This window comes from Danio aesculapii, chromosome 21 (genome assembly GCF_903798145.1).
Source record: "Danio aesculapii chromosome 21, fDanAes4.1, whole genome shotgun sequence".
Lineage (NCBI taxonomy): Eukaryota > Metazoa > Chordata > Actinopteri > Cypriniformes > Danionidae > Danio > Danio aesculapii.
The window spans coordinates 7,068,646-7,081,391 of record NC_079455.1 but is presented as its reverse complement, the minus strand read 5'-3'; the positions used below and the strand labels follow the sequence as shown (position 1 = coordinate 7,081,391).

At 37.0% G+C, this 12,746-nt stretch overlaps 1 protein-coding gene across 2 annotated transcripts in view; it reads right to left on the bottom strand.

Annotated features, from left to right (window-relative positions):
* Positions 1-12,746, bottom strand: part of ndst1b (N-deacetylase/N-sulfotransferase (heparan glucosaminyl) 1b) — a 154,852-nt gene that overhangs the window by 86,333 nt on the left and 55,773 nt on the right. For both annotated transcript variants that reach the window (XM_056445763.1, XM_056445764.1), the window contains exon 2: positions 4,021-4,122. The gene's annotated coding sequence lies outside the window, so the exon portion shown is untranslated. The remainder of the gene's footprint in view (positions 1-4,020; positions 4,123-12,746) is intronic.

Here is a 12,746-nt window from a genome sequence, read left to right as displayed (position 1 = left end):
TTATGCCTTGTGTACATAGCAATGTTCAATACACACATTTATTAAAACACAATCAAAAGAAAATATATTTTCTTTTGAAGATGGAATGTCAGATTTCAGATCATACTATGAAAGGGGATACAAGTCCTCCAGCATCACTTAATGAGAGGAAATAACACGTCAGTGCTCTGTGAAACGAAGACACGCTCATGTTAGCCCATCTCTACGCATCAAGAGATGCCTTTTTCACCCATTAATAATTCACATCTGCCGATGCCCCTCAATTATTTATGAAAGTTTATAATTCATCTTCCACCTTCACTCTTATAAGGTGAAAAACAAAAGAGGAGTTGATGTTAAGATCAATGACGCCCATGTGTATCATATCTCCATCAGTGAGCCCTAAACACGGCGACATATACTGTACATGTTCAGGTATGCATTATACACGTCTGAAAAATGTTCAGTAGTGAATATTTGCAGGCATTTGAACCTAAATTATCAAATACAGCTCTCAGCAAAACATACTGGCAGAGTTTCAATTTGTTAAGGAATCCACGGTTTAATTTTTCATGCATTCCCACAGGCAGGAATGTGAACCGCGTGAGGGATACAGTCGGGCACGGCTCCAGATATTTGGCGGATCAGAAACACTGCTACCTGCCATCAGTGTGACTCATGTGTCTCTCTTTGTCTTTCTCAGAATCCAGAAGGGAAATGTTTCATAAACGATGCTTCAAACTAAGTTTAAAACACATTCAGATGATGAACTTTGATTCGAGACCAAGCAGATATTCTCAGGTGCTAACATACAGTAAACAGTGTTGACACTTTGTTTTAGCAGATCAAATAGGAAGCAAAACTGCCTATGGAAGTCACTACTATGATTAAAGTTGAAGTTTTTGACTCTTTTACATCATAAAAAACCATAATATGTTTGCAGTTGTTTAAGAAACAGGTCAAGTTATCATACTCGTTTAGCTGAACAATAATGCTAAAGGCAGGTATTCTCCTTTAATAATGTGCATCCCATGTAGGAATGCTGTCTTTAGCCCCTTTCACAGATACAGACATTTCTGGAAAATTACCGCCATTTTTTTCTTACGGAACGAGATTATGTGTGAACAGTTCCTTTTTGAAAATACTGGTAAATTCGTTCTGGCAATTTTCCGGAATAAGAAGTTGTAACATTACCGGTAATTTGACAGAATGCTGCTCTACACAAAAGGAATATTTGATCGCGTTCACGTTTAGCTCACGCTGTCGTAAAACGTCTACTCCAGCTAATCAGACGCATTCACATCCGTGCTGTTTATGCAAATGAAAGCCTTTGTATATTTCTTCACCTTTAAGCTAATAGTTGTTAGCTAATAACAATTCTTTGTTCATTATAAATGCCAACTGTGGAAAAAAAAATATCAATAAAATGCTGATAAACCGCTGCGAGTTTACCTGCAAGCTGTGCGTTCAGCTGTGTGGCGCTCGTGCATGTGAAGGAGTGTTCCGGTGAAAACACCTCGACATGCAAAAGTCTTCATCCATATGTTTACATCAAAGTCGTTCACAATACTTAGCAATGCACAGAAATTGTAATGTAGTCAAATGTGTAAACGTTTAGCTGCGGTTCGCGCTTCTGCCTTTGGATGTCTCTAGGACAAAAGCAGCAATATGAATGCTAAAGCTTAAAATAAACGTGAAACTGTCAACAAAATCCTGACCCCTATTATGTTAAAAAATACAAGTGCAGCCGTTTAGAGGCCATTTCTGGTTAATGATGTATTTTGGAATGGATGTGAAAATGATCTTTTCTGGAAAATTTCCAGAATGTCCTTGCCTGTGTGAACACAGATTTTTTTTTTAATTCACCGGTAAAGTCGTTCTGGAAATTTTCCGGATATTTACAGGTGTCACTGTGTGAAAGGGGCTTTTGTTTTGGACTTTAAGTTTAGCCAATCACATTTCAACACCTCGGGTTGCTTGTTGGAAAGCAGTGCATTTCATTTCATTTCTAACTCCATTGATCAACAGAAAATTACGTTTTTTCAAATGAATGGGCTCAACAAGAATAAACTGCACCAATCAAATTTAATTCACAAGGTAATTCAAATGATATCGAGTCGACATCAATGGTTAAAAACTTATTTTGTTCTTGGGTTCCATTAAGAGAAAATAACTTAAAATAACAGGATATAAATAAGTGGAAATGTGTGTCAATTACATTAAGTTATACCAATGACTGCGTGCGTGCGTGAATACCACAGAAAGAAACATATTTAAATGTTTACAATGATACTTCAGTAAATATTAAAGTCAAATTCATTACAAATTAAAGGTGCTTTAAGTAAAACCTACTCAATTATATGATGCTAACATTCCTGCCATGCATTTGGATTATTACACAGTTTCACCTTTAAATGACACATAAATATTAATCAAACCCTACCTTAAATTTAGGAAATATTATATAACGTCTACAGATTTGTTTTTCAGTGGAGTCATATTTCTAAAATAAAAATCATATGTAAAAATACATATTTAGGTCGGCGCTAATAGGCTACTGGTTAGAGCGTCGACACATAACACTAAGGTGTTCACAGCGACCTAAGTTCGAGTCCTGGCTTGAGGGCTTTTGCCGATCCTTTCTCTCTCTCTGCTCCACACACATTTCTGTCTGTAATCTACAGTGCCCTGTCCATTAAAAGGTGACACATTTCACATCTTTGCCATGATGACAGTACATAAAATTTTTCAAGACACTTCTATACAGCTTAAAGTGACATTTAAAGGCTTAACTAGGAAAATTAGGTTAACTAGGCAGGTTAGGGTAATTAGGCAAGTTATTGTATAATGATGGTTTGTTCTGTAGACAGATAAAAAAATATAGCTTAAAGGGGCTAATAATTTTAAATAAATTAAAAATAAAATAACATTTTATATAAAAATATATTTTTTTTAATTAAAAACTGCTTTTATTGTAGCTGAAATAAAACAAATAAGACTTTCTAAAGAAGAAAAGAATATTAGCAGACATACTGTGAAAATTTCCTTGCTCTGTTAAACAATTTAGGAAATATTTAAAAAAGAAAAAAATTCAAAGTGGGGCTAATAATTCTGACTTCAACTGTACACGTATAAGAGCTGCACGATGTTGGAAAAACCAGATTTTTTTATATATATATATAATTAATTTTATATTTAATATATATATATTTTTTTTTATTTTATTTTTTAAATATTGCAATATAAATACTGTTTCAGAAGATGGTTTAAATAGCTCTATTTGATGGTTTTCTGGGGAGTCTAGCAGTATTTGGGTACAGAAATTGAATAATCACAATGCAGAAAATGCTTTTCTTACTTTGTTTTGTCTTGTTTTCAGTCCAGATATCAAAATAATTCTTAGACCAAGTAAAAATAATATTTAGTTTTCACCCTCAGAAGAAACAAGAGAAAAAATTAAGAGAATTTGCTTGTTTTGTAGTGGGTTATTTGGACTGAAAACAAAAAAAAAAGTTAAGTAAAAAAAGTTCTTGCATTAATCATGTAAAGTCCATATAAATACAGCGATTCAGTAATTAAATACAATTCTGTAGCTCCTGCTCAACTTTAATTTAGACTGGACATGTATCTTTGCGATGTGACTATTGTGGATGCGCACATTGCGATATCACTGCTGAAACGATATATTGTGCAGCCTTAATATATATAGCTTGTAAACCACAAAGCTCATTTCAGAAATAAACTCAAAACAACAAAAATAAAAAAAATAATTTATTAAAAACCTCAAAACGATGGCATTTCTGCACAGGAAAATACTTCTGTCTAGTTTATTTATGAGACTATTAACACAGCATCAGGTCAGAAGTCAGTGCCAGAAGCGCCAACCAACCAGGTGCTCGTATTAAGGACTAAATTGTGTTTACTCAGTGTTGTGTCCTTTGACAGACGTACAGCTGTTGCGAGCGAATTACAGGAGACCGCAAGGCCACACAACAACAACATTCCAACTGGTAAAGCAATAAACCCTGAGCGTCTTCCTACCTTTAGTTGACAGTGTGGTCCTCCCAGAATCTCATCAAAAATGGCTCTGCTGGCCTGAGCTCAGGATCTGCAGGTGAGTCTTCCGAGACGCTGCAGGCATTCCTGCGAAACGAATCAGAGCGCATCGATTAACAAAGCAATAACAGGAGCAAGCAGGAGAGACTAGAAGAGACACTGCTGGTGGGCTTCAGACAGATTACCACCCAAGTTTTCCCAGAGAAAAACAGACCATGCTCAGATTAATTCAATTAAAGTGACTGGACAGATTTAAAGGGTATTAAACAGAGGTGTTACGGTACATAAATATTACAGTTCAGAATGTGGCTTGGTTTTAAAGTCACATAGGAGGAGGAAAAACAAAGGATTGCATTTTTTATTAAATAATAACTATTAAAAACAGGTTTAATGAACAAATTATGCCTCTATCTTACTGCAGTCTATTCTGTAGTAATACAAAACAATTTTAAAATAACATATCAAGAAAGGCAAAATTATTCGCCTTCTTGTGAAATTTATTATTAAAAAAAATACCAAGTGCTCTTTAATGGAGATTTTTTTTCCCCAAGACATTTTGAACCACAGTAGTTTTAATAACTAAATTCATAATAATTTTTTTTTCTTTGCCATGATAACAGTACATAATATTTTACTAGTTATTTCTAAAGATACTATTCAGCTTGAAGTGCAATATAAAGGCTTAACTGGGTTAATTGGGTTAACTAGGAAAGTTCTGTTAATTAGGCAAGTCATTGGGGAAAAGTGGTTTGTTCTGCAGCCAGAGGGCTAATCATTTTGACCTTAAAAATTAAAAAACTTCTTTTATTATTCCCAAACTAAAAGAAGTAAGACTTTCTCCAGAAGAAAAAAATATGCTAAGAAATGCTGTGAAAATGTCCTTGCTCTGTCAAACATCACTTGGCACATATTTGAAAAAGAATTTAAATTTTACAGGAGGACTAATAATTTTCCCCCTTCCTGTCTCATTTAATTGGTGCTGGGCAAAAATGAATTATGATTAATCACATCCAAAAAAAAATTCTGTTTTGACATTATGTGTGTGCAATATATATATATATATATATATATATATATATATATATATATATATATATACACACACACACACACACACACACACACACACACACACACACACACACACACACACACACACACACATGACATAAAACATATAAGTATTAAGTATATGATAGAAAGTAAACAGTGCATCCGGAAAGTATTCATAGCGCTTCACTTTTTCCACTTTTTTTATGTTAAAGCCTTTTTCCAAAAAAATTGGATTTTCCAATTTGGATTAAATTAATTTATTTCCTCAAAATTATACACACCACACAATACCCCATAATGACAATGTAATAAAAAGATTTTTTGAAATTGTTGCAAATTTATTAAAAAATAAAAAAACCTGAAAATAAATAAAATTAAAAAATTAAAAATAAAAATAATCACAGAAACACAAGTATTCACAGCCTTTGCCGTCAAGCTCTAAATTGACATTCTGTTTCCACTGATCGTTCTTGAGATGTGTCAGCAGCTTAATTTACACCTGTGGTAAATTCAGTTGATTGGACATGATTTGAAAAGGCATACACCTGTCTATATAAGGTCTCAGGGTTGACAGTGCATGTCAAAGCACAAACCAAGCATCAAGACAAACGAATTGTCTGTAAACCTCCGAGGTACAAGGGTGAGGAAGTTTACAGAAAAATTTCTGCTGCTCTGAAAGTTTCAATGAGCACAGTGGCCTCCATCATTCATAAGTGGAAGAACCACCAGGGCTCTTCCTAGAGCTGGCCGGCCATCTGAGCTGAGTGAATGGGGGAGAAGGGACTTAGTCAGGGAGGTGATCAATAACCCGATGGTCACTCTGTCTGAGCTCCAGCGTTCTTCTGTGGAGAGAGGAGAACCTTACAGAAGGACAACCATCCATGCAGCAATCCACCAATCAGGCCTGTGTGGTAGAGTGGCCAGACGGAAACCACTCCCCACTTGGAATTTGCCAAAAGGCATCTGAAGGACTCTCAGACCATAAGAAACAAAAATCTCTGGTCTGATGAGACAAAAATGTTTCTCTATGGAGTGAATGCCAGGCGTTACGTTTGGAGAAAACCAGGGACCACTCATCACCAGGCTAATACCATCTCTACAGTGAAGCATGGTGGTGGCAGCATCATGCTGTGGGGATGTTTTTCCAGCAGCAGGAACTGGAAGACTAGTCAGGATAGAGGGAAAGATGAATGCAGCAATGTACAGAGACATCCTGAATGAAAACCTGCTTCAGGGTACTCTTGACCTCAGACTGGGGCGACATTTCATCTTCCAGCAGGACAATAACCCAAAGCACACCACCAAAATATTAACGGAGTGGCTTCACAACAACTCTGTGAATGTCCTTGAGTGGCCCAGCCAGTGCCCAGACCAAAACCCTATTGAACATCTCTGGAGAGATCTAAAAATGGCTGTAAACAGTCGCTTCCCATTCAACCTGATAGAGCTTTAAAGGTACAGCAAAGAGGAATGGGCAAAAATTCCCAGAGACAGGTGTGCCAAGCTTGTGGCATCATATTCAAAAAGACTTGAGGCTGTAATTGCTGCCAAAGGTGCATCAACAAAGTAATGAGCAAAGGCTGTGAATACTTCTGAACATGTGATTTTTCAGCTTTTTTATTTTTAATAAATTTGCAACAGTTTCAAAAAATCTGTTTTCACATTGTCATTATGGGGTATTGTGTGTAGAATTTTGAGGAAATAAATCAATTGAATCCATTTTGGAATAAGGCTCTAACAAAACAATGTGGAAAAAGTGAAGCGATATGAATAATTTCTGCATGCACTGTATATACATTTGAATATAAATGTAACAAAATCGTTTTGTATAGTTTTGTTTCTATGTATGTGTGTGTATATATCTCATATACATAAAAAATATATGAGCATGCTTGCATTTTCTGTGCTAGAGAGTAGATTTACTACTAATCACAGAGCCGGGTTTCCCTAACAAGATGTGCATGACAATCGCAGCTTTTGCTGAATCCCGATTTCAATATCATTAAATCTTGCAGCCCTAGCAAACTGTCATACATGAATTGTATAAATCAAAATCACAATCAAACAACGATCCACACACTCACATCAAGAAAATAATTTGAATAAACATCGGTTGTAGAGGTAATTTCTACTATACAGTGCAAGATGTCAAATTATCATCCAGTTACATTTTCTGCAGTTTTTCTTTTACTAATATGTTGAGACCCCTGAGGAAAATCTCAAGGGAACTGTGTTGTAATTCAGTCTCCTGGGTTTTGACGTCACGGCTCTAGACCTCTATAAGAAGATTAACTAACTGACCAAATAACAGCACGGGTGAGTCACTACTGCTCACTGCCTGGCTGAGGAGGAGGAGGAGATCAACCCCAGTTACTGTCCACCAGAAGCAAGTCGGTGTGCTGCGAGATCTAATGTATGAATAATTCAAGAAGAATTTGCCCTGTTTTGATGCTCCACAGCTCCGGCAACCACAGGTCAATTTATCCAGTTTCTAGCAGAGCAGCCGGGGAACTTGAGGCCTGCGAAAACTCTTTAAATTGAGCTTTCATGCGTGAGCTACAGTTCGCGTTGTAGCCCCTGACGGGAGAAAACGAGAACAAGGAGCTCTCACAAATAGAGTAAACTCCACATCAATATCAGTGCTGAGATGTGTGCTTTATCTCCAAAAAAGATACATTATCTTAGCAAGGCCACATTACAGCAGTGGGAGGGGAAAAGTGCTGAATCCAAGCAGTTGGATTGGAGCCACCGAGGAATTGGCAATGACACTGTGGCGGCGCTGGATTCCAGCCAGCTGGTAAAAAAAAAGTCATCTTGCAGTCTGTCATCCTGGCATAGAGGCAAGAAAACTATCAAGCGCCTTAAGCTCAGTTCCAAAAGGGTTAAAAGGAACACTCCCTTTTTTTTTTTGGAAAATTGGCTCATTTTACAGATCCCCAACAATTTAAAATTAAACTCAACTGATGTCCAGGTTGAAATTTTAGCTTAGCTTACCACAGATCATTGAATCAGATTAGACCATTAGCATCTCTCCAAAACTGAGCAAAGTTTCTGTCATTTTCCTGTTTAAAGCTGGATTCTTCTCTAGTTGCATTTAGGGATGCATCAATCCCGATACTTGGATCAGATATGGGTTCGATACCTCATATTTTTGCTGGATCGGGTATCGGATAGCTGGTACTGACGCAAATCCGATCTTGCGTGTGCGCTACATTCTGTGTAATTTACAAGCCAACAAAAGCCACGAAGGTAGCTTATTATAATGCACAAGAAAGTTGTCATGTGGGCCTGCTATATCCTAAATCTTCTGAAGCCATTCTATAGTTTGATGTGAAGCACAGATGAATATTCAGGTGCTTAAACTCATGTTCAGTTCAGTGCATCCCGCCACTACGGCTATCAATTATTCTCCACACATTTACAATTCAAACTGTGTGTCGCGTTAATAAATGGGTTCATTTTGACCTGCAACAAGGAATTCATGACTATTTCTAAATCATGTTGCGCTGTGTCTGTTAGATTTTAGTCTGTAATTTTAAATTAGAAAAGGTTCAATAATACATTGGACATATCCCCAATGCACTAATTTCTTCCCCTTTGTGCTGCTGTTTTGGAAGTGTCCGCAGATACCAGAGGGCTGCGCACTGTCTCTCAGTGATGCATCAAGTGCTTCATTCACGCACTGGCTGCACGGACATAAAATTATTCTTACAATGAGTTTCTGTTCCCTCATCCTTCCAGTTTATTCCTCAGAGGGGAATACTTTCAGTGCTGAGAATAGTTTGTAAAGCCTGGCTCCTTGTGGTCAAATAGTTGATTTAATTAATAAAAGTGAAACTGGCAGGCGTAGTATGGATTGTCATTAGCAGAAAATTATTCAGCATAATACAGTCTACTCTGAAACTGTGAATATGTCATTTTATTTATAATAAAACTTCATTTAACAGACCAGTTTGTGTTTTGGCACTGAAGCATATAAGCGGACCTTGTTTTACGGCAACTTTAGGCGAGGGAATGTTTATCAAGTAAAACTGGCCTAAGACGGTTTAGTTTGGTCTTCGTAAAAACCTAAAGGAAAATATTAGGCTTTGGTAAAAGGCTGGTTATTTTATCAACAATTGGAGTCAATAGTGTTAGCCTTTTACATATTTCAAAGAACAAACTTAATAAAAATTGTTTTATGCTTATATTGGTTAGAGACCTTATTTCATGTTTGATAGAGATAAAAGCTGCTGTAACACAGATGTGGTCCAATTTAAATGTAAAACCTTGCTATTTTGATAAATGTGGTTTAATGACGTGTAAGAGATGTTATAGTTGTTAATACAATTTTCTCCAATAAATAATTTTTTTAAATAAACATGTAAGGCCCCTGACTTTATTCACAACACTCAGTGCGGCACTTGCAAAGTTTGGATTTGACACCCCTGATCTATGCTAAGCTAATGTAACCTATAAGGGTTCCTGTCCGATACGGAAACCAGCTGACTGAATTCAAAATTCAACTGTTTAACTCTAGGGGATTTGTAAAATAAGAAAAAAAGTGGAGTGTTACTTTAAGGCAGGGGTGTCCAAACTCGGTCCTGGAGGGCCGGGGTCCTGCATAGTTTAGCTCCAACTTCCTACAACACACCTTCCTGCAAGTTTCTAGTATACCTAGAAAGAGCTTCATCAGCTTATTCAGGTGTGTTTAATTGGGGTTGGAACTAAAATATGCAGGACACCGGCCCTCCAGGACCGAGTTTGGACACCCCTGCTTTAAGGTAATGGTGATCTGTCTTAAGCAGGCCTTAAGAGATCCAGCAGATTCACACAAACACTGATGCACAATCGCTCAAGTGAAGGATATCGTTGTGTGCTCTAATGACCGCTCTCTAATCTAGAGTCTCGTGTGGAGCGCACAAAAGTAGCGGCTTACAATCAGAGGTGCATGAAATCAGCACCGGGTCCCGTCATCAGAGGAGTGACGGCCGAGATGAGAGATAGAAAGAATGGTTATTGCAGCTGTTCGGGGGCCAAGACCTCTTATATATCCGGCTGGCGAGAGCCACTTCAAAAGAGCATCAAAACACAGTGTAGGTGAGCACGAGGAATGGAGCCAAAAATAACAACTTCACACTTCACTGGTGCCTGTCTGGACAGCTGAGGCCGTTCCTCACCGCCTCACACAACTGCTGCAGGCTCGCTTTCCAGACAAATGCAAATCCGCGGGATATTAAGGGAACTCTGGAGTTTATGAATCCTCACTGAATGAACAAGAAACTTTAAGAAGCATCACTGCAAGAGTGGTTGTAAACAACAAGCAAAGGTCTGAATTGGAAAGGTCTTTACATGAAGCTACAAGTGGTGTGCAATATTTTTGTCTATATTAATGTTTTGTTGGTTTTTAATGACATCATCAAATATGTCAATCATACTGAGAGTCGAAAAGCAGGTCATATGATTCCCACATATATAATTCAAAATATCAAAGCAAATATGAAATTAATTAAATATTTGTAAGACATATGGTAAAGCAATATTGCACAAGCAAGAGCATCTTTTCCCCAAATACCAATAAGTAAACATGATCACAGTTGCCATTTAAGCAGCTGAAAAAGACAAAGTTGAGGGAAGAGACATTTTAGACACAATATTGCCTGTTTTTTCCACATTTTGCTAAAGAAAACAGTTCCAAACCAAGTTGGAACAGAATAGCTTTGCGTCTTTTTGTTCCTGAATGTTTTTAAACAAATCATTCAAGACATTCATAAAGTCTAATCTAATCAATGGTTTTGAATGAATAAATTGAATGAATGATTCATGAATGATGACTTGCCGCCAAATTTTAGTGTCCTATTATTTTGTCCATGACAGACCTAAGCCAGCCAAGCTACCAGAACACACACACATGCTCCACTTAAAAAGAAAATAAATACAATTTCAGATTTTCAATCATAAAACCATAGTAGCTACAGTTTTTGCATCTCTTAGAGAGTTTTTTCATAATATATATTTTTTTTTAAATTCAGAAATGAAGCAACTACATCATACATTGTGTGATATAGGCATGGGGGTGCAAAAAATGACATTATAGAAAGGTTGCATGGTTTACCAGTGCTATGGTAGTGTCGTGATCATAGACTGTAAAATATATGGACGTAGTGTCCGTGACGTCTTCCATAGGTTTCTGAACACTGCAAAAGAAGCTACAAGTAGGCGCGGCCAACAGTCGCCATTTTGTTTGCACGTCATCGCACCCACGGCGGGATACCAAACAAGGGCAAAGAGGCGGAGAGTGAGCAGAGCTACAGACACCTGCTGGCACTTTGCTTAGACCTGGCAGACAGATTTTACTTTGGGAGAAACGCTTGATACTTTATTACCTGCGACTCGTTTGTGTTCTGAGCTCATGTGCTTGGTTGTACACTATATCAATAAAGTGTTTAGACTTTTAAAAACACTATAGTAAAACGCGAATTACTTCCAAACACTTTAAATATAGTCTGTGTTAGTAAATGCAAGACTATTGATAAAATCCATCATAACACATGTGTGACAACGCTTCAGATGACTGTTCTAGAGCCTACAGATAATCAATCTGTCAGATTCTGGAGTGCTTTACGGGTCTAAAGAAAAATATTAATGATAAATGATCTTAAATAAAACATGGGAAACAGAGGCCACATGAATGGTTTGTGAGCACAATTAAGTGCACACAGCATCCCATATCATCTGATAATTGTAAGAAATAAGTCCAAAAGGCAGCTGACTGTGTAAAGCCACATAAAACAACACAAAAATACGATGAATATGCCGAGATCAGTGGCTAATCTGCCGGATTCAGCTGAGGTGAAGTGACGGCGACCAGCGAGACCTAGCTGTCACTCAAGTGGCCACGCCCTTAATTATGCAAACTTAATATAACCTAATATAAAGGAAATGGATGAGTTATAAAAATATTCACCCCCCTTACAGCTGTCATGGAGGGTAATAATAGCTATATGAACCAAAATCATTCTTTGTACCAGGCTGTAAACACCTTTTTTTCTGCTGTAAAGTTGGCCATTCTAACAGTGGGCTCAATTAAAATTTGCTCTATTATGGAGCCAGGACTAACGGAATTTTGATAATTTGCAGTTTCAGTTACTTCCGTATTGGCCTCCCGAGGGAGAGCGGGAGGTTGCCGCTTGGTCGTGATACTACGGCTCCAAAATACTGCCGGTGTTGCTGTAGTTCGTAAATGGCAGTCTCGTTATTAACGCTCTATCTACTCAAAATAGCAACAGGAAACATTGAAACCATTTTTGAACACTTCATATAGCCTTATTGTGTTGGTCTTTTTGTAACAAATTTAATTTGGTATAATTTATATAAATGTATTTTTTCTTGGTCCGTTATCTACAAAAAAAACAAACAAAAAAAAAAGTATAAATTTTAGGTGAAGTGACACGCAAATAATACTTTGTATGTTAATTATGAAATAACTTCAAATAGGCCTATTATAACATATAAACATCGGATTTCGACAATTTTCTTTATAATTTGAGTTATGAATTACAGTATCGCAATACTATTGGTATCATGATACTTCAGCTGGTATAGTATCGTAACATGAATTAATGGTATGGCAACAACCCTAATAGAAAGCCCCTCAGACCCTTATGACAGTCTCTTAA